Here is a 6,588-nt window from a genome sequence, read left to right as displayed (position 1 = left end):
AAATCAATTTGCATTTTAATGAGGGAAAAAAGTATTTGACCCCTCTGCAAAACATGACTTAGTACTTGGTGGCAAAACCCTTGTTGGCAATCACAGAGGTCAGACGTTTCTTGTAGTTGGCCACCAGGTTTGCACACATCTCAGGATGGATTTTGTCCCACTCCTCTTTGCAGATCTTCTCCAAGTCATTAAGGTTTCGAGGCTGATGTTTGGCAACTCGAACCTTCAGCTCCCTCCACAGATTTTCTATGGGATTAAGGTCTGGAGACTGGCTAGGCCACTCCAGGACCTTAATGTGCTTCTTCTTGAGCCACTTTTTTGTTGCAATGGCCGTGTGTTTTGGGTCATTGTCATGCTGGAATACCCATCCATGACCCATTTTCAATGCCCTGGCTGAGGGAAGGAGGTTCTCACCCAAGATTTGACGGTACATGGCCCCGTCCATCATCCCTTTGATGCGGTGAAGTTGTCCTGTCCCCTTAGCAGAAAAACACCCCCAAAGCATAATGTTTCCACCTCCATGTTTGACGGTGGGGATGGTGTTCTTGGGGTCATAGGCAGCATTCCTCCTCCTCCAAACACGGCGAGTTGAGTTGATGCCAAAGAGCTCCATTTTGGTCTCATCTGACCACAACACTTTCAGCCAGTTCTCCTCTGAATCATTCAGATGTTCATTGGCAAACTTCAGACGGCCCTGTATATATGCTTTCTTGAGCAGGGGGCCCTTGCGGGCGCTGCAGGATTTCAGTCCTTCACGGCGTAGTGTGTTACCAATTGTTTTCTTGGTGTCTATGGTCCCAGCTGCCTTGAGATCATTGACAAGATCCTCCCGTGTAGTTCTGGGCGGATTCCTCACCGTTCTCATGATCATTGCAACTCCACGAGGTGAGATCTTGCATGGAGCCTAAGGCCGAGGGAGATTGACAGTTCTTTTGTGTTTCTTCCATTTGCGAATAATCACACCAACTGTTGTCACCTTCTCACCAAGCTGCTTGGCGATGGTCTTGTAGCCCATTCCAGCCTTGTGTAGGTCTACAATCTTGTCCCTGACATCCTTGGAGAGCTCTTTGGTCTTGGCCATGGTGGAGAGTTTGGAATCTGATTGATTGATTGCTTCTGTGGACAGGTGTCTTTTATACAGGTAACAAACTGATATTAGGAGCACTCCCTTTAAGAGTGTGCTCCTAATCTCAGCTCGTTACCTGTATAAAAGACACCTCGGAGCCAGAAATCTTTCTGATTGAGAGGGGGTCAAATACTTATTTCCCTCATTAAAATGCAAATCAATTTATACTTTTTTTTGTTGTTATTCTGTCTCTTACTGTTCAAATAAACCTACCATTAAAATTATAGACTGATCATTTCTTTGTCAGTGGGCAAACGTACAAAATCAGCAGGGGATCAAATACTTTTTTCCCCTCACTGTATATATATTTAAAGCTATTGCATACAACTGCATTGATTGTGAAGATATGTTTTTCCCACCATGTGAAGTACTTGATGCCTTCATCCATTTACTAAGACAAAAAGTGTATTTGTTTTAGTCAAATCCTATGTCTGACCATTAAGATGAGGGCATGATCTGTCTTAATGTACATCAGAGAACTCACACTGAGGGACTGCTCTCCCAGACAGCCTGGTCTGAGACTCTCAGATTTACACCAATTCAATAATTCACTGACTCTCTTGCTTCAAAGGTAACATTAAAGTCTTCCATCGCACTAACCATGCGGACTCAATTAACAGGAGTTGGTGTAGATTTGATTAAGCCATTAAGAAGATCAATAGATTTTCCTCTGAGAACCAATGTCTGGGAAAGCAGCTCTCTCCAATTGTGAGGCATGACATGGACTTCCTCTTCGAATCATGAGCTGGGTCGTGTTCAATAGGCACAAAATGGAAGACAATTGAGTTAAATGTGGAAATACTATCTTAGACTTGTCCAATAAGAAGGGCTTGTTTTTGCTTTCTGTTCTAAAAACGTTTTGCTACGGTGTGACTTAATGAACACAACCCAGGTTAACCCTCTTCCCTCGGGAATGGACAAGTTTGGGGATGCACAGAGTAAGAACAAGGCCTTAACTATATGGAGAAATGTGTCTGTATAATATTAATGATCTATGCAGAAGATGGAAGAATTATGTTATTTGACCACAGATAAATACCAAATGATTGTGAACTGGTTCTACTATCCAACATGTTGCCTATTTGTCTTATAAAAGAGTTTATGTATCAATCTTTTTATTTTCTTCCAATTTGTGAGAAAAACACCACAAAACTGTCATAAAAACACACATGAAAAAGAACAACAAACATTACACTGTCAAGTGGCTTTATTGGTTTGTTGTTCCGGATCCCTTATTTTAAGAGGTTGACTTTGTACACGTGTCACAATATTTCAGCAAGGAGCGCAGATTTAGGCCAGGATTCAATCCGATTGTGCTTTGTCAGCTATGCACCATTTAAAAGGCAGATTGAGCCAACATATGCAGCATTAACCGTGAATGCGGTCTCTCGCGAACCTGGGAACATTGCCTTTAAAAAGGTGCATAGCCGACAAATTGTGATCAGATTGAATCCCGGTCCCAGAGAGCAGCAATAGTAATAATATGGTGTATCAAGAACTAATGACATGAACAGATGTACGAATACATCAAAGTTTGTCATAATTTCTTCTGATTGTTTTAATAGTTTTGTTGATTAAATTGCCAAAGCAGCCCTTTTAGTGAGAAATAAGAAACTACAGCAATAAAAACAAAGTAAATTATATTTGATGAGGATTTTTTTTGTTGCAATCTTTTAATTTATGTACAATAGAAAACCTTACATTTCTGTATAGAAATATCTTTGGTCAAGCAAAGATTTCAGGTATATGCATGTTCTCCCTTTTTGTACTGTTTCAAACAAACATCATACATTTCTTCATGTTGAGAAGAATTACTTATCATATAAATGCCATATATGTTTAATATTCGCTCACAATGACCATCAGAAGAGTGCCACCAGTGAGCTGTAAAACATACCATCTTTTTTTCAGCTAGGGAAAAATCAACACATTTTCTACATACACACACTACACAATTGACTCTCGTACAACACTAAACATGATCACAAATAAAAGCACTGCCATCCTTCACTTCGCTCTGGAATGTAACACAAAACTAAAGGACATAACACAAAAACAAACAAGACATTCTAATGCAGACAATTGCATGGGTACAAACAAAAACGTAATAATCTAACATGTCTTTTCCATAAAATATATTAAACTATCCCCTTAGGCAGCATTCTAGTAATCGTCTCAATTAACAGGTAGACACTCTCAGCCATGTTGTGGTCTCAATCCATCTCAATCCACCTCAACACATTAGTTTTGTTCCTCATGATAAAATACAAATGTCCCGTAATTGATGTAGGCCCTGTTTGCAATCATACAGAAAACAAATCATCTACAAGCAGCTGCAAAATGACAAACAAAACACATACAACTGGATCCAAAATGAAACTTCAAAAACAACAAGTTTCCAAAGATCTAATACATAGGAAATTAATTCATATCTTTTAAACTAGTGTGCCAAAATGTTTTGTTTATCACAGTTATTGCTATCTCTTTGTCATGTCTCCAGAAACAGCAGTTGCATAAAAACCATAATGCCGCCCCTACTCATCTAACAATCACCAGTTCTTATACACTGTAAACCCCAAGGCATTTTAAACTCAAATACTTCTAGCAAGTTGAACTCAAAGTCAATGAAACGTCATTATTACTTTAAATGTTTATGTGTCACTGACTCAAAACTAAATGAGAAGTCACATACATAAAAAAAAAAAAGTGATGCTAACTTTTTCCCAACATGCTCTACTGGAGGTTGGTTTTTTGGAATTGTTTTTAATATCTGTTTTTGTATGTACATTGAGTGATTGATTGATTAATCTTAGGCTACACAAAGATAAATAACATACATTTTCCTAAACTAATCCAATAATTTAGTTAGATTTTTTGCACCCATTACTAAAATAGTTGTTCTAGTTTAAATGGCTTAGGTAGTTTGGGACAGTTACCCCTACTTGCAGGACTGATGTGGCCTGTAAACCATGAGTTTCAGGCGCTTGTATTAGGGTAAAGGTACGCCTCAAAATAAGGCCTTATGAGATATGTAATGTATTGTCATAAAGAGTTTAATTTTAATGATAACATGCGCCTATTAACTCACATGGTGAAGGCCACAGGACTGAAAATGAATGAATTCAACAACGTCTCTGTCACTAACGAATCTAGTCATGGGTGGTAACGTTACATTTCACTCGAAAAGGCAAGGGACACTGGGAAATAATATTGGAGGCGTGGCTTAGTCAGGGCGTTACTCAACATTTTCAAGCTGATACAACTCAAGTCTGGACAGCACAGTGACTATCGGTTTGAGTAATGACTACAAAATCACTTTAAGTAACTGTACTCGGATACATTAAGTGCAAAGGGTTTCCTCAAAATATTTGAAGTAATGACTGCACATTGGGGTTTACAGTGTACATAGGACCATAGACAATATAAAACAGCATGTCAATGGCACATCTTTAATTGCAGTGAAATAAGGTATTTAGTTCATACTCCTGTGTACACTGTACTGAGTACAGTTTGTTTCATTTGCTTTTATGTTAAACTACACGTATGACAGACATGGCATTATTAGGATTTATTGTCCTGTCATCTTGTAAATCTCTTGTGATTGTTTTGATAATGCCATTTTCTATGTACAGTATGTAAAGATCCAACCTCAGGCACATAACATAAACCAATAATGTAAGATTGCCAAATTGTTTCATACCAAATTGTGGTCAAAAGTTGAGAATGACACAAGTATTGGTCTTCACAAAGTTCACTGTTTCAGTGTTATGAGATACAGTGGGGGAAAAAAGTATTTAGTCAGCCACCAATTGTGCAAGTTCTCCCACTTAAAAAGATGAGAGAGGCCTGTAATTTTCATCATAGGTACACGTCAACTATGACAGACAAAATGAGATTTTTTTTCTCCAAAAAATCACATTGTAGGATTTTTTATGAATTTATTTGCAAATTATGGTGGAAAATAAGTCGTCACCAAACTGTTCTTGGATGGTTGGGAGAAGTTGCTCTCGGAGGATGTGTTGGTACCATTCTTTATTCATGGCTGTGTTCTTAGGCAAAATTGTGAGTGAGCCCACTCCCTTGGCTGATAAGCAACCCCACACATGAATGGTCTCAGGATGCTTTACTGTTGGCATGACACAGGACTGATGGTAGCGCACACCTTGTCTTCTCCGGACAAGGTGTTTTCCAGATGCCCCAAACAATCGGAAAGGGGATTCATCAGAGAAAATGACTTTACCCCAGTCCTCAGCAGTCCAATCCCTGTACCTTTTGCAGAATATCAGTCTGTCCCTGATGTTTTTCCTGGAGAGAAGTGGCTTCTTTGCTGCCCTTCTTGACACCAGGCCATCCTCCAAAAGTCTTCGCCTCACTGTGCGTGCAGATGCACTCACACCTGCCTGCTGCCATTCCTGAGCAAGCTCTGCACTGGTGGTGCCCCGATCCCCCGGCTGAATCAACTTTAGGAGATGGTCCTGGCGCTTGCTGGACTTTCTTGGGCGCCCTGACGCCTTCTTCACAACAATTGAACCTCTCTCCTTGAAGTTCTTGATGATCTGAAAAATGGTTGATTTAGGTGCAATCTTACTAGCAGCAATATCCTTGCCTGCGAAACCCTTTTTGTGCAAAGCAATGATGACAGCACGTGTTTCCTTGCAGGTAACCATGGTTAACAGAGTAAGAACAATGATTTCAAGCACCACCCTCCTTTTAAAGCTTCCAGTCTGTTATTCTAACTCAATCAGCATGACAGAGTGATCTCCAGCCTTGTCCTCATCAACACTCTCACCTGTGTTAACGAGAGAATCACTGACATGATGGCAGCTGGTCCTTTTGTGGCAGGGCTGAAATGCAGTGGAAATGTTTTTTCATTTTCATGGCTAAGAGGGACTTTGCAATTAATTGCAATTCATCTGATCACTCTTCATGACATTCTGGAGTATACGCAAATTGCCATCATCAAAATTGAGGCAGCAGACTTTGTGAAAATTAGTATTTGTGTCATTCTCAAAACTTTTGACCACAACTGTATGGTCAAATGAATTAGTAAATATTCTGTATAGTGCTTAGAGAAGAGGGACAATATGAATGCTGCTAATTGTGCTGTATTTATAAAAGCCATACCCTGCACCATGAAACTTACAAGAGTCAAGTTAAATAGCAAAATTAACTGATGTTACTTCACTTTACTAATCAAGATATGTTGTATAGTCCAGTGCATTTAAGAGAGGAACATTAAAATATGGTAATAGTATACCATATCAACTGAAATAAATAAGACAAAATAACAAGTCACTCGAGTCATATATGCCAACATTACATTACAGTAGGCTTACACCAGAGTCAATGGAATGCTAGAGGTATAACACCATCATATAGTACTTGTTGTTTGTTATCCCTTTAACTTTAAATTGAATATACTGCAGTAAGTACTACTGTATAACTGTCTGTAAGTACTATAT

This window comes from Coregonus clupeaformis, chromosome 40 (genome assembly GCF_020615455.1).
Source record: "Coregonus clupeaformis isolate EN_2021a chromosome 40, ASM2061545v1, whole genome shotgun sequence".
Taxonomy (NCBI): domain Eukaryota; kingdom Metazoa; phylum Chordata; class Actinopteri; order Salmoniformes; family Salmonidae; genus Coregonus; species Coregonus clupeaformis.
Note: the sequence above shows the minus strand (reverse complement) of the source record.